The sequence below is a fragment of the Lissotriton helveticus genome, chromosome 1_2 (assembly GCF_964261635.1).
Source record: "Lissotriton helveticus chromosome 1_2, aLisHel1.1, whole genome shotgun sequence".
NCBI classification, from domain to species: domain Eukaryota; kingdom Metazoa; phylum Chordata; class Amphibia; order Caudata; family Salamandridae; genus Lissotriton; species Lissotriton helveticus.
In genome coordinates, this window is record NC_136058.1 from 337,617,644 (window position 1) to 337,640,935 (window position 23,292).

Sequence of the window (23,292 nt, forward strand, 5' to 3'; positions counted from 1 at the left end):
CTGGTGGCTAATAGTTATAAGCTGCAAATGGTAAAGTGAGCGGATTATATAGATATATATATATATATATAAATATATATATTGATAGTTAGAAAGATAGCCAGATAGACAGATCGATAGATAGATATTTATTTCAATGAAATAATTTCTTGATATAACTGATTGTTTTTGGCTAGGAATTTCTGTATTGTAATATTTAGGAAAAAATATTTCTTGTCCTAACGAAAAGCAGCAAATCTGCCTATTACAATACTGTGAATTGATCGAGGGTATGCCTTAACCCCAAGGAGGTGAGCACTGTTTAACGGATGCCAATAAGTCCTCGTTAGTATAGTGGTTAGTATCCCCGCCTGTCACGCGGGAGACTGGGGTTCAATTCCCCGACGGGGAGGCGATTCCTTTTATTCACACAAATAAATAAAATGATGTACGTTTTAACATTGTAAAATATATCTGTCATTATCCTTGCCTATTCCGATTGAGAAAAAAGGTTGAATTCACCGATGGACAAAATGCTTACTGATGTGTTAACTGAAATTCATAATATGCTCTGAATATTTCAATATGCACAGGCGTACCATCAAAAACACTTTACATCTGCATTCTCTTGGAAAATGAGATGAAGCACTGGTGAATCCTAGGCTGCTGTTCCACTCGATTGGCACAATTTACAAGTAGAATGACTGCTTTTGGTTAGTAGTGACCCCTGGTGGCTAATAGTTATAAGCTGCAAATGGTAAAGTGAGCTGATTATATAGATATATATATATATATATAAATATATATATTGATAGTTAGAAAGATAGCTAGATAGACAGATCGATAGATAGATATTTATTTCAATGAAATAATTTCTTGATAAAACTGATTGTTTTTGGCTAGGAATTTCTGTATTGTAATATTTAGGAAAAAAGATTACTTGTCCTAACCAAAAGCAGCAAATCTGCCTATTACAATACTGTGAATTGATCGATGGTATGCCTTAACCCCAAGGAGGTGAGCACTGTTTAACTGATGGCAATAAGTCCTCGTTATTTAAGTGGTCAGTATCCCCGCCTGTCACGTGGGAGACCGGGGTTCAATTCCCCGACGGGGAGGCGGTTCCTTTTATTCACACAATTAAATAAAATGATGTACTTTTTAACATTGTAAAATATATCTGTCATTATCCTTGCCTATTCCGATTGAGAAAAAAGGTTGAATTCACCGATGGACAAAATGCTTACTGATGTGTTAACTGAAATTCATAATATGCTCTGAATATTTCAATATGCACAGGCGTACCATCAAAAACACTTTACATCTGCATTCTCTTGGAAAATGAGATGAAGCAGTGGTGAATCCTAGGCTGCTGTTCCACTCGATTGGCACAATTTACAAGTAGAATGACTGCTTTTGGTTAGTAGTGACCCCTGGTGGCTAATAGTTATAAGCTGCAAATGGTAAAGTGAGCTGATTATATAGATATATATATATATAAATATATATATTGATAGTTAGAAAGATAGCTAGATAGACAGATCGATAGATAGATATTTATTTCAATGAAATAATTTCTTGATAATACTGATTGTTTTTGGCTAATAATTTCTGTATTGAAATATTTAGGAAAAAAGATGACTTGTCCTAACCAAAAGCAGCACATCTGCCTATTACAATACTGAGAATTGATCGAGGGTATGCCTTAACCCCAAGGAGGTGAGCACTGTTTAACTGATGCAAATAAGTCCTCGTTAGTATAGTGGTCAGTATCCCCGCCTGTCACGCGGGAGACCGGGGTTCAATTCCCAGATGGGGAGGCGATTCCTTTTATTCACACAATTAAATAAAATGATGAACTTTCTAACATTGTAAAATATATCTGTCATTATCCTTGCCTATTCCGATTGAGAAAAAAGGTTGAATTCACTGATGAACAAAATGCTTACTGATGTGTTAACTGAAATTCAGAATATGCTCTGAATATTTCAATATGCACAGGCGTACCATCAAAAACACTTTACATCTGCATTCTCTTGGAAAATGAGATGAAGCAGTGGTGAATCCTAGGCTGCTGTTCCACTCGATTGGCACAATTTACAAGTAGAATGACTGCTTTTGGTTAGTAGTGACCCCTGGTGGCTAATAGTTATAAGCTGCAAATGGTAAAGTGAGCTGATTATATAGATATATATATATATATATATAAATATATATATTGATAGTTAGAAAGATAGCCAGATAGACAGATCGATAGATAGATATTTATTTCAATGAAATCATTTCTTGATAAAACTGATTGTTTTTGGCTAGGAATTTCTGTATTGTAATATTTAGGAAAAAAGATTACTTGTCCTAACCAAAAGCAGCAAATCTGCCTATTACAATACTGTGAATTGATCGATGGTATGCTTTAACCCCAAGGAGGTGAGCACTGTTTAACTAATGCCAATAAGTACTCGTTAGTATAGTGGTCAGTATCCCCGCCTGTCACGCGGGAGACCGGCGTTCAATTCCCAGACAGGGAGGCGATTCCTTTTATTCACACAATTAAATAAAATGATGAACTTTCTAACATTGTAAAATATATCTGTCATTATCCTTGCCTATTCCGATTGAGAAAAAAGGTTGAATTCACTGATGAACAAAATGCTTACTGATGTGTTAACTGAAATTCAGAATATGCTCTGAATATTTCAATATGCACAGGCGTACCATCAAAAACACTTTACATCTGCATTCTCTTGGAAAATGAGATGAAGCAGTGGTGAATCCTAGGCTGCTGTTCCACTCGATTGGCACAATTTACAAGTAGAATGACTGCTTTTGGTTAGTAGTGACCCCTGGTGGCTAATAGTTATAAGCTGCAAATGGTAAAGTGAGCTGATTATATAGATATATATATATATATATAAATATATATATTGATAGTTAGAAAGATAGCCAGATAGACAGATCGATAGATAGATATTTATTTCAATGAAATCATTTCTTGATAAAACTGATTGTTTTTGGCTAGGAATTTCTGTATTGTAATATTTAGGAAAAAAGATTACTTGTCCTAACCAAAAGCAGCAAATCTGCCTATTACAATACTGTGAATTGATCGATGGTATGCCTTAACCCCAAGGAGGTGAGCACTGTTTAACTAATGCCAATAAGTACTCGTTAGTATAGTGGTCAGTATCCCCGCCTGTCACGCGGGAGACCGGGGTTCAATTCCCAGACAGGGAGGCGATTCCTTTTATTCACACAATTAAATAAAATGATGAACTTTCTAACATTGTAAAATATATCTGTCATTATCCTTGCCTATTCCGATTGAGAAAAAAGGTTGAATTCACTGATGAACAAAATGCTTACTGATGTGTTAACTGAAATTCATAATATGCTCTGAATATTTCAATATGCACAGGCGTACCATCAAAAACACTTTACATCTGCATTCTCTTGGAAAATGAGATGAAGCAGTGGTGAATCCTAGGCTGCTGTTCCACTCGATTGGCACAATTTACAAGTAGAATGACTGCTTTTGGTTAGTAGTGACCCCTGGTGGCTAATAGTTATAAGCTGCAACTGGTAAAGTGAGCTGATTATATAGATATATATATATATACATATATATATTGATAGTTAGAAAGATAGCCAGATAGACAGATCGATAGATAGATATTTAGTTCAATGAAATAATTTCTTGATAAAACTGATTGTTTTTGGCTAGGAATTTCTGTATTGTAAAATTTAGGAAAAAAGATTTCTTGTCCTAACGAAAAGCAGCAAATCTGCCTATTACAATACTGTGAATTGATCGCGGCTATGCCTTAATCCCAAGGAGGTGAGCACTGTTTAACTGATGCCAATAAGACCTCGTTAGTATAGTGGTCTGTATCCCCGCCTGTCACGCGGGAGACCGGGGTTCAATTCCCCGACGGGGAGGCGATTCCTTTTATTCACACAATTAAATAAAATGATGTACTTTTTAACATTGTAAAATATATCTGTCATTATCCTTGCCTATTCCGATTGAGAAAAAAGGTTGAATTCACCGATGGACTAAATGCTTACTGATGTGTTAACTGAAATTCATAATATGCTCTGAATATTTCAATATGCACAGGCGTACCATCAAAAACACTTTACATCGGCATTCTCTTGGAAAATGAGATGAAGCAGTGGTGAATCCTAGGCTGCTGTTCCACTCGATTGGCACAATTTACAAGTAGAATGACTGCTTTTGGTTAGTAGTGACCCCTGGTGGCTAATAGTTATAAGCTGCAAATGGTAAAGTGAGCTGATTATATATATATATATATATATATAAATATATATATATTGATAGTTAGAAAGATAGCTAGATAGACAGATCGATAGATAGATATTTATTTCAATGAAATAATTTCTTGATAATACTGATTGTTTTTGGCTAGGAATTTCTGTATTGAAATATTTAGGAAAAAAGATGACTTGTCCTAACCAAAAGCAGCACATCTGCCTATTACAATACTGTGAATTGATCAAGGGTATGCCTTAACCCCAAGGAGGTGAGCACTGTTTAACTGATGCCAATAAGTCCTCGTTAGTATAGTGGTCAGTATCCCCGCCTGTCACGTGGGAGACCGGGGTTCAATTCCCCGACGGGGAGGCGGTTCCTTTTATTCACACAATTAAATAAAATGATGTACTTTTTAACATTGTAAAATATATCTGTCATTATCCTTGCCTATTCCGATTGAGAAAAAAGGTTGAATTCACCGATGGACAAAATGCTTACTGATGTGTTAACTGAAATTCATAATATGCTCTGAATATTTCAATATGCACAGGCGTACCATCAAAAACACTTTACATCTGCATTCTCTTGGAAAATGAGATGAAGCAGTGGTGAATCCTAGGCTGCTGTTCCACTCGATTGGCACAATTTACAAGTAGAATGACTGCTTTTGGTTAGTAGTGACCCCTGGTGGCTAATAGTTATAAGCTGCAAATGGTAAAGTGAGCTGATTATATAGATATATATATATATAAATATATATATTGATAGTTAGAAAGATAGCTAGATAGACAGATCGATAGATAGATATTTATTTCAATGAAATAATTTCTTGATAATACTGATTGTTTTTGGCTAATAATTTCTGTATTGAAATATTTAGGAAAAAAGATGACTTGTCCTAACCAAAAGCAGCACATCTGCCTATTACAATACTGAGAATTGATCGAGGGTATGCCTTAACCCCAAGGAGGTGAGCACTGTTTAACTGATGCAAATAAGTCCTCGTTAGTATAGTGGTCAGTATCCCCGCCTGTCACGCGGGAGACCGGGGTTCAATTCCCAGATGGGGAGGCGATTCCTTTTATTCACACAATTAAATAAAATGATGAACTTTCTAACATTGTAAAATATATCTGTCATTATCCTTGCCTATTCCGATTGAGAAAAAAGGTTGAATTCACTGATGAACAAAATGCTTACTGATGTGTTAACTGAAATTCAGAATATGCTCTGAATATTTCAATATGCACAGGCGTACCATCAAAAACACTTTACATCTGCATTCTCTTGGAAAATGAGATGAAGCAGTGGTGAATCCTAGGCTGCTGTTCCACTCGATTGGCACAATTTACAAGTAGAATGACTGCTTTTGGTTAGTAGTGACCCCTGGTGGCTAATAGTTATAAGCTGCAAATGGTAAAGTGAGCTGATTATATAGATATATATATATATATATAAATATATATATTGATAGTTAGAAAGATAGCCAGATAGACAGATCGATAGATAGATATTTATTTCAATGAAATCATTTCTTGATAAAACTGATTGTTTTTGGCTAGGAATTTCTGTATTGTAATATTTAGGAAAAAAGATTACTTGTCCTAACCAAAAGCAGCAAATCTGCCTATTACAATACTGTGAATTGATCGATGGTATGCTTTAACCCCAAGGAGGTGAGCACTGTTTAACTAATGCCAATAAGTACTCGTTAGTATAGTGGTCAGTATCCCCGCCTGTCACGCGGGAGACCGGGGTTCAATTCCCAGACAGGGAGGCGATTCCTTTTATTCACACAATTAAATAAAATGATGAACTTTCTAACATTGTAAAATATATCTGTCATTATCCTTGCCTATTCCGATTGAGAAAAAAGGTTGAATTCACTGATGAACAAAATGCTTACTGATGTGTTAACTGAAATTCAGAATATGCTCTGAATATTTCAATATGCACAGGCGTACCATCAAAAACACTTTACATCTGCATTCTCTTGGAAAATGAGATGAAGCAGTGGTGAATCCTAGGCTGCTGTTCCACTCGATTGGCACAATTTACAAGTAGAATGACTGCTTTTGGTTAGTAGTGACCCCTGGTGGCTAATAGTTATAAGCTGCAAATGGTAAAGTGAGCTGATTATATAGATATATATATATATATAAATATATATATTGATAGTTAGAAAGATAGCCAGATAGACAGATCGATAGATAGATATTTATTTCAATGAAATCATTTCTTGATAAAACTGATTGTTTTTGGCTAGGAATTTCTGTATTGTAATATTTAGGAAAAAAGATTACTTGTCCTAACCAAAAGCAGCAAATCTGCCTATTACAATACTGTGAATTGATCGATGGTATGCCTTAACCCCAAGGAGGTGAGCACTGTTTAACTAATGCCAATAAGTACTCGTTAGTATAGTGGTCAGTATCCCCGCCTGTCACGCGGGAGACCGGGGTTCAATTCCCAGACAGGGAGGCGATTCCTTTTATTCACACAATTAAATAAAATGATGAACTTTCTAACATTGTAAAATATATCTGTCATTATCCTTGCCTATTCCGATTGAGAAAAAAGGTTGAATTCACTGATGAACAAAATGCTTACTGATGTGTTAACTGAAATTCATAATATGCTCTGAATATTTCAATATGCACAGGCGTACCATCAAAAACACTTTACATCTGCATTCTCTTGGAAAATGAGATGAAGCAGTGGTGAATCCTAGGCTGCTGTTCCACTCGATTGGCACAATTTACAAGTAGAATGACTGCTTTTGGTTAGTAGTGACCCCTGGTGGCTAATAGTTATAAGCTGCAACTGGTAAAGTGAGCTGATTATATAGATATATATATATATACATATATATATTGATAGTTAGAAAGATAGCCAGATAGACAGATCGATAGATAGATATTTAGTTCAATGAAATAATTTCTTGATAAAACTGATTGTTTTTGGCTAGGAATTTCTGTATTGTAAAATTTAGGAAAAAAGATTTCTTGTCCTAACGAAAAGCAGCAAATCTGCCTATTACAATACTGTGAATTGATCGCGGCTATGCCTTAATCCCAAGGAGGTGAGCACTGTTTAACTGATGCCAATAAGACCTCGTTAGTATAGTGGTCTGTATCCCCGCCTGTCACGCGGGAGACCGGGGTTCAATTCCCCGACGGGGAGGCGATTCCTTTTATTCACACAATTAAATAAAATGATGTACTTTTTAACATTGTAAAATATATCTGTCATTATCCTTGCCTATTCCGATTGAGAAAAAAGGTTGAATTCACCGATGGACTAAATGCTTACTGATGTGTTAACTGAAATTCATAATATGCTCTGAATATTTCAATATGCACAGGCGTACCATCAAAAACACTTTACATCGGCATTCTCTTGGAAAATGAGATGAAGCAGTGGTGAATCCTAGGCTGCTGTTCCACTCGATTGGCACAATTTACAAGTAGAATGACTGCTTTTGGTTAGTAGTGACCCCTGGTGGCTAATAGTTATAAGCTGCAAATGGTAAAGTGAGCTGATTATATATATATATATATATATATAAATATATATATATTGATAGTTAGAAAGATAGCTAGATAGACAGATCGATAGATAGATATTTATTTCAATGAAATAATTTCTTGATAATACTGATTGTTTTTGGCTAGGAATTTCTGTATTGAAATATTTAGGAAAAAAGATGACTTGTCCTAACCAAAAGCAGCACATCTGCCTATTACAATACTGTGAATTGATCAAGGGTATGCCTTAACCCCAAGGAGGTGAGCACTGTTTAACTGATGCCAATAAGTCCTCGTTAGTATAGTGGTCAGTATCCCCGCCTGTCACGTGGGAGACCGGGGTTCAATTCCCCGACGGGGAGGCGGTTCCTTTTATTCACACAATTAAATAAAATGATGTACTTTTTAACATTGTAAAATATATCTGTCATTATCCTTGCCTATTCCGATTGAGAAAAAAGGTTGAATTCACCGATGGACAAAATGCTTACTGATGTGTTAACTGAAATTCATAATATGCTCTGAATATTTCAATATGCACAGGCGTACCATCAAAAACACTTTACATCTGCATTCTCTTGGAAAATGAGATGAAGCAGTGGTGAATCCTAGGCTGCTGTTCCACTCGATTGGCACAATTTACAAGTAGAATGACTGCTTTTGGTTAGTAGTGACCCCTGGTGGCTAATAGTTATAAGCTGCAAATGGTAAAGTGAGCTGATTATATAGATATATATATATATAAATATATATATTGATAGTTAGAAAGATAGCTAGATAGACAGATCGATAGATAGATATTTATTTCAATGAAATAATTTCTTGATAATACTGATTGTTTTTGGCTAATAATTTCTGTATTGAAATATTTAGGAAAAAAGATGACTTGTCCTAACCAAAAGCAGCACATCTGCCTATTACAATACTGAGAATTGATCGAGGGTATGCCTTAACCCCAAGGAGGTGAGCACTGTTTAACTGATGCAAATAAGTCCTCGTTAGTATAGTGGTCAGTATCCCCGCCTGTCACGCGGGAGACCGGGGTTCAATTCCCAGATGGGGAGGCGATTCCTTTTATTCACACAATTAAATAAAATGATGTACTTTCTAACATTGTAAAATATATCTGTCATTATCCATGCCTATTCCGATTGAGAAAAAAGGTTGAATTCAGTGATGGCCAAAATGCTTACTGATGTGTTAACTGAAATTCAGAATATGCTCTGAATATTTCAATATGCACAGGCGTACCATCAAAAACACTTTACATTTGCATTCTCTTGGAAAATGAGATGAAGCAGTGGTGAATCCTAGGCTGCTGTTCCACTCGATTGGCACAATTTACAAGTAGAATGACTGCTTTTGGTTAGTAGTGACCCCTGGTGGCTAATAGTTATAAGCTGCAAATGGTAAAGTGAGCTGATTATATAGATATATATATATATATAAATATATATATTGATAGTTAGAAAGATAGCCAGATAGACAGATCGATAGATAGATATTTATTTCAATGAAATAATTTCTTGATAAAACTGATTGTTTTTGGCCAGGAATTTCTGTATTGTAATATTTAGGAAAAAAGATTACTTGTCCTAACCAAAAGCAGCAAATCTGCCTATTACAATACTGTGAATTGATCGATGGTATGCCTTAACCCCAAGGAGGTGAGCACTGTTTAACTGATGCCAATAAGTCCTCGTTAGTATAGTGGTCAGTATCCCCGCCTGTCACGTGGGAGACCGGGGTTCAATTCCCCGACGGGGAGGCGGTTCCTTTTATTCACACAATTAAATAAAATGATGTACTTTTTAACATTGTAAAATATATCTGTCATTATCCTTGCCTATTCCGATTGAGAAAAAAGGTTGAATTCACCGATGGACAAAATGCTTACTGATGTGTTAACTGAAATTCATAATATGCTCTGAATATTTCAATATGCACAGGCGTACCATCAAAAACACTTTACATCTGCATTCTCTTGGAAAATGAGATGAAGCAGTGGTGAATCCTAGGCTGCTGTTCCACTCGATTGGCACAATTTACAAGTAGAATGACTGCTTTTGGTTAGTAGTGACCCCTGGTGGCTAATAGTTATAAGCTGCAAATGGTAAAGTGAGCTGATTATATAGATATATATATATAAATATATATATTGATAGCTAGAAAGATACCAGATAGACAGATCGATAGATAGATATTTATTTCAATGAAATAATTTCTTGATAAAACTGATTGTTTTTGGCTAGGAATTTCTGTATTGTAATATTTAGGAAAAATGATTTCTTGTCCTAACGAAAAGCAGCAAATCTGCCTATTACAATACTGTGAATTGATCAAGGGTATGCCTTAACCCCAAGGAGGTGAGCACTGTTTGACTGATGCCAATAAGTCCTCGTTAGTATAGTGGTCAGTATCCCCTCCTGTCACGCGGGAGACCAGGGTTCAATTCCCCGACGGGGAGGCGATTCCTTTTATTCACACAATTAAATAAAATGATGTACTTTCTAACATTGTAAAATATATCTGTCATTATCCATGCCTAGTCCGATTGAGAAAAAAGGTTGAATTCAGTGATGGCCAAAATGCTTACTGATGTGTTAACTGAAATTCAGAATATGCTCTGAATATTTCAATATGCACAGGCGTACCATCAAAAACACTTTACATCTGCATTCTCTTGGAAAATGAGTGGAAGCAGTGGAGAATCCTAGGCTGCTGTTCCACTCGATTGGCACAATTTACAAGTAGAATGACTGCTTTTGGTTAGTAGTGACCCCTGGTGGCTAATAGTTATAAGCTGCAAATGGTAAAGTGAGCTGATTATATAGATATATATATATCTATATAAATATATATATTGATAGTTAGAAAGATACCAGATAGACAGATCGATAGATAGATATTTATTTCAATGAAATAATTTCTTGATAAAACTGATTGTTTTTGGCTAGGAATTTCTGTATTGTAATATTTAGGAAAAATGATTTCTTGTCCTAACGAAAAGCAGCAAATCTGCCTATTACAATACTGTGAATTGATCGAGGGTATGCCTTAACCCCAAGGAGGTGAGCACTGTTTAACTGATGCCAATAAGTCCTCGTTAGTATAGTGGTCAGTATCCCCTCCTGTCACGCGTGAGACCAGGGTTCAATTCCCCGACGGGGAGGCGATTCCTTTTATTCACACAATTAAATAAAATGATGTACTTTCTAACATTGTAAAATATATCTGTCATTATCCTTGCCTATTCCGATTGAGAAAAAAGGTTGAATTCACTGATGAACAAAATGCTTACTGATGTGTTAACTGAAATTCATAATATTCTCTGAATATTTCAATATGCAGAGGCGTACCATCAAAAACACTTTACATCTGCATTCTCTTGGAAAATGAGATGAAGCAGTGGTGAATCCTAGGCTGCTGTTCCACTCGATTGGCACAATTTACAAGTAGAATGACTGCTTTTGGTTAGTAGTGACCCCTGGTGGCTAATAGTTATAAGCTGCAAATGGTAAAGTGAGCTGATTATATAGATATATATATATATATAAATATATATATTGATAGTTAGAAAGATAGCCAGATAGACAGATCGATAGATAGATATTTATTTCAATGAAATAATTTCTTGATAAAACTGATTGTTTTTGGCTAGGAATTTCTGTATTGTAATATTTAGGAAAAAAGATTTCTTGTCCTAACGAAAAGCAGCAAATCTGCCTATTACAATACTGTGAATTGATCGAGGGTATGCCTTAACCCCAAGGAGGTGAGCACTGTTTAACTGATGCCAATAAGTCCTCGTTAGTATAGTGGTCAGTATCCCCTCCTGTCACGCGGGAGACCGGGGTTCAATTCCCCGACGGGGAGGCGATTCCTTTTATTCACACAATTAAATAAAATGATGTACTTTCTAACATTGTAAAATATATCTGTCATTATACATGCCTATTCCGATTGAGAAAAAAGGTTGAATTCAGTGATGGCCAAAATGCTTACTGATGTGTTAACTGAAATTCAGAATATGCTCTGAATATTTCAATATGCACAGGCGTACCATCAAAACACTTTACATCTGCATTCTCTTGGAAAATGAGATGAAGCAGTGGTGAATCCTAGGCTGCTGTTCCACTCGATTGGCACAATTTACAAGTAGAATGACTGCTTTTGGTTAGTAGTGACCCCTGGTGGCTAATAGTTATAAGCTGCAAATGGTAAAGTGAGCTGATTATATAGATATATATATATATATATATAAATATATATATTGATAGTTAGAAAGATAGCCAGATAGACAGATCGATAGATAGATATTTATTTCAATGAAATAATTTCTTGATAAAACTGATTGTTTTTGGCTAGGAATTTCTGTATTGTAATATTTAGGAAAAAAGATTACTTGTCCTAACCAAAAGCAGCAAATCTGCCTATTACAATACTGTGAATTGATCGATGGTATGCCTTAACCCCAAGGAGGTGAGCACTGTTTAACTGATGCCAATAAGTCCTCGTTAGTACAGTGGTTAGTATCCCCGCCTGTCACGCGGGAGACCGGGGTTCAATTCCCCGACGGGGAGGCGATTCCTTTTATTCACACAATTAAATAAAATGATGTACGTTTTAACATTGTAAAATATATCTGTCATTATCCTTGCCTATTCCGATTGAGAAAAAAGGTTGAATTCACCGATGGACAAAATGCTTACTGATGTGTTAACTGAAATTCATAATATGCTCTGAATATTTCAATATGCACAGGCGTACCATCAAAAACACTTTACATCTGCATTCTCTTGGAAAATGAGATGAAGCACTGGTGAATCCTAAGCTGCTGTTCCACTCGATTGGCACAATTTACAAGTAGAATGACTGCTTTTGGTTAGTAGTGACCCCTGGTGGCTAATAGTTATAAGCTGCAAATGGTAAAGTGAGCTGATTATATAGATATATATATATATATATAAATATATATATTGATAGTTAGAAAGATAGCTAGATAGACAGATCGATAGATAGATATTTATTTCAATGAAATAATTTCTTGATAAAACTGATTGTTTTTGGCTAGGAATTTCTGTTTTGTAATATTTAGGAAAAAAGATTACTTGTCCTAACCAAAAGCAGCAAATCTGCCTATTACAATACTGTGAATTGATCGATGGTATGCCTTAACCCCAAGGAGGTGAGCACTGTTTAACTGATGCCAATAAGTCCTCGTTAGTATAGTGGTCAGTATCCCCGCCTGTCACGTGGGAGACCGGGGTTCAATTCCCCGACGGGGAGGCGGTTCCTTTTATTCACACAATTAAATAAAATGATGTACTTTTTAACATTGTAAAATATATCTGTCATTATCCTTGCCTATTCCGATTGAGAAAAAAGGTTGAATTCACCGATGGACAAAATGCTTACTGATGTGTTAACTGAAATTCATAATATGCTCTGAATATTTCAATATGCACAGGCGTACCATCAAAAACACTTTACATCTGCAGTCTCTTGGAAAATGAGATGAAGCAGTGGTGAATCCTAGGCTGCTGTTCCACTCGATTGGCACAATTTACAAGTAGAATGACTGCTTTTGGTTAGTAGTGACCCCTGGTGGCTAATAGTTATAAGCTGCAAATGGTAAAGTGAGCTGATTATATAGATATATATATATATATATAAATATATATATTGATAGTTAGAAAGATAGCCAGATAGACAGATCGATAGATAGATATTTATTTCAATGAAATAATCTCTTGATAAAACTGATTGTTTTTGGCTAGGAATTTCTGTATTGTAATATTTAGGAAAAAATATTTCTTGTCCTAACCAAAAGCAGCACATCTGCCTATTACAATACTGTGAATTGATCGAGGGTATGCCTTAACCCCAAGGAGGTGAGCACTGTTTAACTGATGCCAATAAGTCCTCGTTAGTATAGTGGTCAGTATCCCCTCCTGTCACGCGGGAGACCGGGGTACAATTCCCCGACGGGGAGGCGATTCCTTTTATTCACACAATTAAATAAAATGATGTACTTTCTAACATTGTAAAATATATCTGTCATTATACATGCCTATTCCGATTGAGAAAAAAGGTTGAATTCAGTGATGGCCAAAATGCTTACTGATGTGTTAACTGAAATTCAGAATATGCTCTGAATATTTCAATATGCACAGGCGTACCATCAAAAACACTTTACATCTGCATTCTCTTGGAAAATGAGATGAAGCAGTGGTGAATCCTAGGCTGCTGTTCCACTCGATTGGCACAATTTACAAGTAGAATGACTGCTTTTGGTTAGTAGTGACCCCTGGTGGCTAATAGTTATAAGCTGCAAATGGTAAAGTGAGCTGATTATATAGATATATATATATATAAATATATATATTGATAGTTAGAAAGATAGCCAGATAGACAGATCGATAGATAGATATTTATTTCAATGAAATAATTTCTTGATAAAACTGATTGTTTTTGGCTAGGAATTTCTGTATTGTAATATTTAGGAAAAAAGATTACTTGTCCTAACCAAAAGCAGCAAATCTGCCTATTACAATACTGTGAATTGATCGATGGTATGCCTTAACCCCAAGGAGGTGAGCACTGTTTAACTAATGCCAATAAGTCCTCGTTAGTATAGTGGTCAGTATCCCCGCCTGTCACGCGGGAGACCAGGGTTCAATTCCCCGACGGGGAGGCGATTCCTTTTATTCACACAATTAAATAAAATGATGTACTTTCTAACATTGTAAAATATATCTGTCATTATCCATGCCTATTCCGATTGAGAAAAAAGGTTGAATTCAGTGATGGCCAAAATGCTTACTGATGTGTTAACTGAAATTCAGAATATGCTCTGAATATTTCAATATGCACAGGCGTACCATCAAAAACACTTTACATCTGCATTCTCTTGGAAAATGAGATGAAGCAGTGGTGAATCCTAGGCTGCTGTTCCACTCGATTGGCACAATTTACAAGTAGAATGACTGCTTTTGGTTAGTAGTGACCCCTGGTGGCTAATAGTTATAAGCTGCAAATGGTAAAGTGAGCGGATTATATAGATATATATATATATATAAATATATATATTGATAGTTAGAAAGATAGCCAGATAGACAGATCGATAGATAGATATTTATTTCAATGAAATAATTTCTTGATATAACTGATTGTTTTTGGCTAGGAATTTCTGTATTGTAATATTTAGGAAAAAAGATTTCTTGTCCTAACGAAAAGCAGCAAATCTGCCTATTACAATACTGTGAATTGATCGAGGGTATGCCTTAACCCCAAGGAGGTGAGCACTGTTTAACTGATGCCAATAAGTCCTCGTTAGTATAGTGGTCAGTATCCCCTCCTGTCACGCGGGAGACCGGGGTACAATTCCCCGACGGGGAGGCGATTCCTTTTATTCACACAATTAAATAAAATGATGTACTTTCTAACATTGTAAAATATATCTGTCATTATACATGCCTATTCCGATTGAGAAAAAAGGTTGAATTCAGTGATGGCCAAAATGCTTACTGATGTGTTAACTGAAATTCAGAATATGCTCTGAATATTTCAATATGCACAGGCGTACCATCAAAAACACTTTACATCTGCATTCTCTTGGAAAATGAGATGAAGCAGTGGTGAATCCTAGGCTGCTGTTCCACTCGATTGGCACAATTTACAAGTAGAATGACTGCTTTTGGTTAGTAGTGACCCCTGGTGGCTAATAGTTATAAGCTGCAAATGGTAAAGTGAGCTGATTATATAGATATATATATATATATAAATATATATATTGATAGTTAGAAAGATAGCCAGATAGACAGATCGATAGATAGATATTTATTTCAATGAAATAATTTCTTGATAAAACTGATTGTTTTTGGCTAGGAATTTCTGTATTGTAATATTTAGGAAAAAAGATTACTTGTCCTAACCAAAGGCAGCAAATCTGCCTATTACAATACTGTGAATTGATCGATGGTATGCCTTAACCCCAAGGAGGTGAGCACTGTTTAACGGATGCCAATAAGTCCTCGTTAGTATAGTGGTTAGTATCCCCGCCTGTCACGCGGGAGACTGGGGTTCAATTCCCCGACGGGGAGGCGATTCCTTTTATTCACACAAATAAATAAAATGATGTACGTTTTAACATTGTAAAATATATCTGTCATTATCCTTGCCTATTCCGATTGAGAAAAAAGGTTGAATTCACCGATGGACAAAATGCTTACTGATGTGTTAACTGAAATTCATAATATGCTCTGAATATTTCAATATGCACAGGCGTACCATCAAAAACACTTTACATCTGCATTCTCTTGGAAAATGAGATGAAGCACTGGTGAATCCTAGGCTGCTGTTCCACTCGATTGGCACAATTTACAAGTAGAATGACTGCTTTTGGTTAGTAGTGACCCCTGGTGGCTAATAGTTATAAGCTGCAAATGGTAAAGTGAGCTGATTATATAGATATATATATATATATATAAATATATATATTGATAGTTAGAAAGATAGCTAGATAGACAGATCGATAGATAGATATTTATTTCAATGAAATAATTTCTTGATAAAACTGATTGTTTTTGGCTAGGAATTTCTGTATTGTAATATTTAGGAAAAAAGATTACTTGTCCTAACCAAAAGCAGCAAATCTGCCTATTACAATACTGTGAATTGATCGATGGTATGCCTTAACCCCAAGGAGGTGAGCACTGTTTAACTGATGGCAATAAGTCCTCGTTATTTAAGTGGTCAGTATCCCCGCCTGTCACGTGGGAGACCGGGGTTCAATTCCCCGACGGGGAGGCGGTTCCTTTTATTCACACAATTAAATAAAATGATGTACTTTTTAACATTGTAAAATATATCTGTCATTATCCTTGCCTATTCCGATTGAGAAAAAAGGTTGAATTCACCGATGGACAAAATGCTTACTGATGTGTTAACTGAAATTCATAATATGCTCTGAATATTTCAATATGCACAGGCGTACCATCAAAAACACTTTACATCTGCATTCTCTTGGAAAATGAGATGAAGCAGTGGTGAATCCTAGGCTGCTGTTCCACTCGATTGGCACAATTTACAAGTAGAATGACTGCTTTTGGTTAGTAGTGACCCCTGGTGGCTAATAGTTATAAGCTGCAAATGGTAAAGTGAGCTGATTATATAGATATATATATATATATAAATATATATATTGATAGTTAGAAAGATAGCTAGATAGACAGATCGATAGATAGATATTTATTTCAATGAAATAATTTCTTGATAATACTGATTGTTTTTGGCTAATAATTTCTGTATTGAAATATTTAGGAAAAAAGATGACTTGTCCTAACCAAAAGCAGCACATCTGCCTATTACAATACTGAGAATTGATCGAGGGTATGCCTTAACCCCAAGGAGGTGAGCACTGTTTAACTGATGCAAATAAGTCCTCGTTAGTATAGTGGTCAGTATCCCCGCCTGTCACGCGGGAGACCGGGGTTCAATTCCCAGATGGGGAGGCGATTCCTTTTATTCACACAATTAAATAAAATGATGAACTTTCTAACATTGTAAAATATATCTGTCATTATCCTTGCCTATTCCGATTGAGAAAAAAGGTTGAATTCACTGATGAACAAAATGCTTACTGATGTGTTAACTGAAATTCTGAATATTTCAATATGCACAGGCGTACCATCAAAAACACTTTACATCTGCATTCTCTTGGAAAATGAGATGAAGCAGTGGTGAATCCTAGGCTGCTGTTCCACTCGATTGGCACAATTTACAAGTAGAATGACTGCTTTTGGTTAGTAGTGACCCCTGGTGGCTAATAGTTATAAGCTGCAAATGGTAAAGTGAGCTGATTATATAGATATATATATATATATAAATATATATATTGATAGTTAGAAAGATAGCCAGATAGACAGATCGATAGATAGATATTTATTTCAATGAAATCATTTCTTGATAAAACTGATTGTTTTTGGCTAGGAATTTCTGTATTGTAATATTTAGGAAAAAAGATTACTTGTCCTAACCAAAAGCAGCAAATCTGCCTATTACAATACTGTGAATTGATCGATGGTATGCTTTAACCCCAAGGAGGTGAGCACTGTTTAACTAATGCCAATAAGTACTCGTTAGTATAGTGGTCAGTATCCCCGCCTGTCACGCGGGAGACCGGGGTTCAATTCCCAGACAGGGAGGCGATTCCTTTTATTCACACAATTAAATAAAATGATGAACTTTCTAACATTGTAAAATATATCTGTCATTATCCTTGCCTATTCCGATTGAGAAAAAAGGTTGAATTCACTGATGAACAAAATGCTTACTGATGTGTTAACTGAAATTCAGAATATGCTCTGAATATTTCAATATGCACAGGCGTACCATCAAAAACACTTTACATCTGCATTCTCTTGGAAAATGAGATGAAGCAGTGGTGAATCCTAGGCTGCTGTTCCACTCGATTGGCACAATTTACAAGTAGAATGACTGCTTTTGGTTAGTAGTGACCCCTGGTGGCTAATAGTTATAAGCTGCAAATGGTAAAGTGAGCTGATTATATAGATATATATATATATATAAATATATATATTGATAGTTAGAAAGATAGCCAGATAGACAGATCGATAGATAGATATTTATTTCAATGAAATCATTTCTTGATAAAACTGATTGTTTTTGGCTAGGAATTTCTGTATTGTAATATTTAGGAAAAAAGATTACTTGTCCTAACCAAAAGCAGCAAATCTGCCTATTACAATACTGTGAATTGATCGATGGTATGCCTTAACCCCAAGGAGGTGAGCACTGTTTAACTAATGCCAATAAGTACTCGTTAGTATAGTGGTCAGTATCCCCGCCTGTCACGCGGGAGACCGGGGTTCAATTCCCAGACAGGGAGGCGATTCCTTTTATTCACACAATTAAATAAAATGATGAACTTTCTAACATTGTAAAATATATCTGTCATTATCCTTGCCTATTCCGATTGAGAAAAAAGGTTGAATTCACTGATGAACAAAATGCTTACTGATGTGTTAACTGAAATTCATAATATGCTCTCAATATTTCAATATGCACAGGCGTACCATCAAAAACACTTTACATCTGCATTCTCTTGGAAAATGAGATGAAGCAGTGGTGAATCCTAGGCTGCTGTTCCACTCGATTGGCACAATTTACAAGTAGAATGACTGCTTTTGGTTAGTAGTGACCCCTGGTGGCTAATAGTTATAAGCTGCAAATGGTAAAGTGAGCTGATTATTACCTACTGGCGGTCGCCAGTAGGTATATATAGTTAGGATTTTTTCTCTATGGGATTTTTGAAAATTCTATGTCTAATAACTTTGGCGTTTGTGGACGGAATTGGCTGAAATTTTCAGGAAAATGGCACATTTTGTTTCTGAGCAGCCCTTGAAAATTTGGGGGGGGTTCGTCAAGGGGGGCCGAGAAAAAATGCGGGTCCCAAAACGTGTTTTTAACATTGAGTTTTCCATAGGGCGGTTGGCCTCACTTTTAGCCCGAACGGCTGAATGGATTTGCACGAAACTTGGCAAAATTGTAGGGACTGGTAGCCCGATGTGCCTTTTGTAGGTCTCAATATATGTGCTCCAGTGGATTTTGAGAAATTAACGTTTAAAAAAAGATATTTATCTGTAACAGCGGACCTGGCAGCGTCCCAGGACGCGTACTTTTCGCGCAACGGAGCTTTGTGAAGCGAAGCTGATTGGTTCTCCGGCGTCTGTCAACATTCCAAACAGTCCGTAGCGGCCGCCATCTTGTCTCTCGGTAGGATCGAGAGACAAGAGGAGGTGAAAACAAAGGGGGAAATAACTATAAGGGGGCATAGTAGATCCTCGCTGACCCCCTAGGTTTGATGTGGAGGTTTTAAAAGGGCCCCGCGGGGCAAAAAAAAATAATAATAATAATAATCGAACGGCTGAATGGATTTGCACGAAACTTGGCAAAATATTAGGGACTGGTAGCCCGATGTGCCTTTGCTAGGTCTCAATATATGTGCTCCAGTGGATTTTGAGAAATTAACGTTCCAAAAAAGATATATATCTGTAACAGCGCTCCGCTTCGCGTAACGGAGGTTTGCGAAGCTGATTGGTCATTCTGTCACTGGGCTATAGTTGGGCTACATCTGGCTGATATTTGGGCTACATTTGTTTTTTTGTGTGTCTGGCGGCCATCTTTGGGCTACATTGGGCTACATTGGGCTTCATTGGGCTACATTGGGCTACATTTGGGCTCCAACATATATATAGGCCAATGTAGCCCAATATATATTTTTCAAAGTTAATTTTCGTAAAAACCACTGGAGCATATATCTTGAGACATAGCAAAGGCACATCGGGCTACCAGTCCCTACAATTTTGCCAAGTTTCGTGGAAATCCATTCCATTCAGCCGTTCGAGCTAAAAGTGAGTCCAACCGCCCTATGGAAATGAAGGAAATGAATGGGTAATTTGTAATTAGCAAATAGCTAATCGCAAACTAGGAATGGTAAAGAATCGCTATTTATTCCTTAAAGTTCGCTATTTAGGAAATGCAAAAAACTTTGATGATACATATGGCGGTTCATCTCTAACAAGATAAGAAGCATAGGGATACATTTATGATGACTGGCGCATCACCAGGGATGTGTTAGTCATTCTGTGCCGCTGTTCCGTCACCTATGGTGTGCTGCATTTACAATGCAGCGCATCATGGGGCAAAAACAGCACAGATGCGTGATGTATCTGTGCCGTAAAGGTGGCTCATTGCTGGAGTTGTATCGCAAGTGTGATGAAGCTCCAGCAAGGGTCGGGGGTGCCCCTGTCGCAGGGTTTCTGTTCTCACACAGAACTGTGGACAGAGGATTGGAACCTCGGCGAATTAGGGTGTCCCAAAACTCACGTTAGTAATCAAAAACTCCTTAGCAAGCTAGGTACAGTGTCACATTGGATATAACAAACTCTCAATGTTTAGACAATCCAGAATATGAACTTATAGTACCTCAGGATACGTGGAACTCATGAACAGTCGGTCGTTATATATTTCTTAGAAACCAGAACATGGAGTTAAGAAGAACAAATGTGTATTTGAAATGTTTATTTACTAATGCCGTCTTCTCAGGCGTAGTATCTTAGATAATACAAGTACACATATTATCAGTAGCAAAATTACCAGCATAGTTACTAGTACATAAAAAGCGAATGGTGATAGTATGTTAACATGCTGTAAATGAATAAGAGTTAGCAACACTTATAAGCAGCCGCGGGCCGTGGAGGGAGTTACGGTGAGGCAGGGAGGCGGGGAGGGGGAGAAGCAGGGTGGAGAATACAAGTACACATATTATCAGTAGCAAAATTACCAGCATAGTTACTAGTACATAAAAAGTGAATGGTGACAGTATGTTAACATGCTGTAAATGAATAAGAGTTAGCAACACTTATAAGCAGCCGCGGGCCGTGGAGGGAGTTACGGTGGGGCAGGGAGGCGGGGAGGGGGAGGGGCAAGGTAGAGAGGGCTCCACCCTGCTTCTCCCCCTCCCCGCCTCCCTGCCTCACCGTAACTCCCTCCACGGCCCGCGGCTGCTTATATCTCACCCTCCCTAATACACATATTATATTATTTGCTAAGAAGGTCTCTTTGTGTTGGTTTAGGGCGTGCCCATACTTTAGTGTCTTAGATTTGAAGGAATCACATCAGCATACACCAGCTCTCTCTTCATGTGAACCGCATCAACTGTTGTGTATGTGTGTTCGGCAAAGCAATATAAAACCCGCCTCATGCCCAGAATTGGCAGAAGTTGCACTTATGTTATGAGTATGAAGTCGTGGAGATCAAACCTCATAACAATTCTGTATCGTGTTGTTCTTGAAACTTTAGCACTCGCTGTACAGATATAGTTTAACAAGCAAAGCAGATAGTAGAGCAATAACATATTATTCTCATGTAAACCACGATGAACTACTAGGTGGAAAGCTAAAGCAACAACTAAGTGTCGTGTGCAGAAGTTGCAAAAAAGGAAAAATGGCGTTTAAACCGGTAATGAGCCCATGCTAACTTAACACGGTGTAAAGATATCCAGGACCTAGATGACACCTCCCCATGATCCGGAAACGAACTGAATAAGATAATAGAAGTGCCATCTCATGAGAGCAGATTGCAAGTTTATATGTGGACGGTCCGCAAGGTAAAGCATTAAAAACTAGGAAAATTTAATGCTAAAGAAAAATAAAACAGCCAAGTACTTTATCGAGTCTTAAGCCAATAGGCAAGGTAAATAATAAAAACTTGACAAATAAGTCAATGAATTGTCAATGAAATGCTAGTACTCAGCATATCAAACATGAAAAAGGTCTATGACATAACTGTGTATGCAAAATAAGCTGCAACAGCCTCCAATAGGAAGTCACCGTCTTCATCCGAAAACAGTTCAGCCATCCAATTTAAAAGCGGAAAAGAACATACGTGCTCTCCCAGCACCGGATCCTCTATCACCATCAGAGGACAGCTCGGTGGGTTTTCAAGAAAGCTCTGTTCCAAGAAAGACTGTGCTGCCGCCAGTAAATTCCAGGGACCAAGTAGTCCATGCATCAATGCCACAGCCATAATCCTTTCGCCAGGACAAACCAACTCGTGAGTAATGATAGGAGTCATCAGCTGATTAAAGTCGACGTCAGGAGAAACCGGTCCGCAGAGACACAAATCAATGGCCCAATCGAAATCACAGGTCAAGCAGTGAAATACAGGCTGGACACAGGTGAAGTAGGAGAATCGAAAAGATAATCCATATGCCGTGCTTAATATCGCCAACGGCATTGTGCCATAATATTCTAGCATGCGATTGCGGAACAGTGTCAGCAGCTGCAGGGTGGGAGGTTGCATAGGAGGGACATCCATATTTAAAAATGTAAAAAAGCACAAGAGCGTCCGCTGGTAATGCAAGTAAAAATGCCAATCCACGAACCAGAGTGGAGAAAATAGAATGAAAGGAAGCAGGGATGACTCCAAAGATTTTCTCAAATGAAGTCACGAGACCACTGGTAACAACTTTAAAAAAGTGCGCCAGGGCCTTTGTGGAGGATGCGTTAAAGATAGTCGGAACCATCTTGCTGAAATTGAAAGGCAAATCTGAATTGAAAAGGGTCTGCACCTCTGTACGGGTGTTCGCTATGTGAAGCACGAAAGTTTCACGGGCCGAACTCAAGGCCACCTCTCTCTGAGACAAAAGAGCTGTTATTCTTGCCATGCCGTTGAAATGTGCTCCCAAGGTTGGTATTTGTGGCCAGATTGAAAACTCCCTATGTTCATGTGTGGGAGGAAATAGAACATTTCTGCAGCAAATAACCCGTTCACTTACTGTTACGATAAAAGGAATACTTTTAATTAACTCAGAACAATCTTCATTATTGAGCATCAAATAACTACCATTTTCCAACAACTTGAACGTGGGGATGATAGCAGGAACTGGTGTGCCTTGCAACACGCAAGCCATATTTGGTCGGTGTT

At 37.1% G+C, this 23,292-nt stretch overlaps 8 non-coding genes across 8 annotated transcripts; all 8 read left to right on the top strand.

Annotated features, from left to right (window-relative positions):
- Positions 1-319: 319 nt before the first annotated feature.
- Positions 320-391, top strand: TRNAD-GUC (transfer RNA aspartic acid (anticodon GUC)). Its single transcript has one exon. It is a non-coding gene; the product is annotated as a tRNA-Asp (tRNA).
- A 4,158-nt stretch (positions 392-4,549) lies between these two features.
- Positions 4,550-4,621, top strand: TRNAD-GUC (transfer RNA aspartic acid (anticodon GUC)). Its single transcript has one exon. It is a non-coding gene; the product is annotated as a tRNA-Asp (tRNA).
- A 3,448-nt stretch (positions 4,622-8,069) lies between these two features.
- Positions 8,070-8,141, top strand: TRNAD-GUC (transfer RNA aspartic acid (anticodon GUC)). The gene has a single exon. It is a non-coding gene; the product is annotated as a tRNA-Asp (tRNA).
- A 1,334-nt stretch (positions 8,142-9,475) lies between these two features.
- On the top strand, positions 9,476-9,547 carry TRNAD-GUC (transfer RNA aspartic acid (anticodon GUC)). The gene has a single exon. It is a non-coding gene; the product is annotated as a tRNA-Asp (tRNA).
- Positions 9,548-12,290: 2,743 nt separating this feature from the next.
- Positions 12,291-12,362, top strand: TRNAD-GUC (transfer RNA aspartic acid (anticodon GUC)). The gene has a single exon. It is a non-coding gene; the product is annotated as a tRNA-Asp (tRNA).
- A 634-nt stretch (positions 12,363-12,996) lies between these two features.
- TRNAD-GUC (transfer RNA aspartic acid (anticodon GUC)) lies at positions 12,997-13,068 on the top strand. The gene has a single exon. It is a non-coding gene; the product is annotated as a tRNA-Asp (tRNA).
- A 1,336-nt stretch (positions 13,069-14,404) lies between these two features.
- TRNAD-GUC (transfer RNA aspartic acid (anticodon GUC)) lies at positions 14,405-14,476 on the top strand. Its single transcript has one exon. It is a non-coding gene; the product is annotated as a tRNA-Asp (tRNA).
- A 1,336-nt stretch (positions 14,477-15,812) lies between these two features.
- TRNAD-GUC (transfer RNA aspartic acid (anticodon GUC)) lies at positions 15,813-15,884 on the top strand. Its single transcript has one exon. It is a non-coding gene; the product is annotated as a tRNA-Asp (tRNA).
- Positions 15,885-23,292: the final 7,408 nt, after the last annotated feature.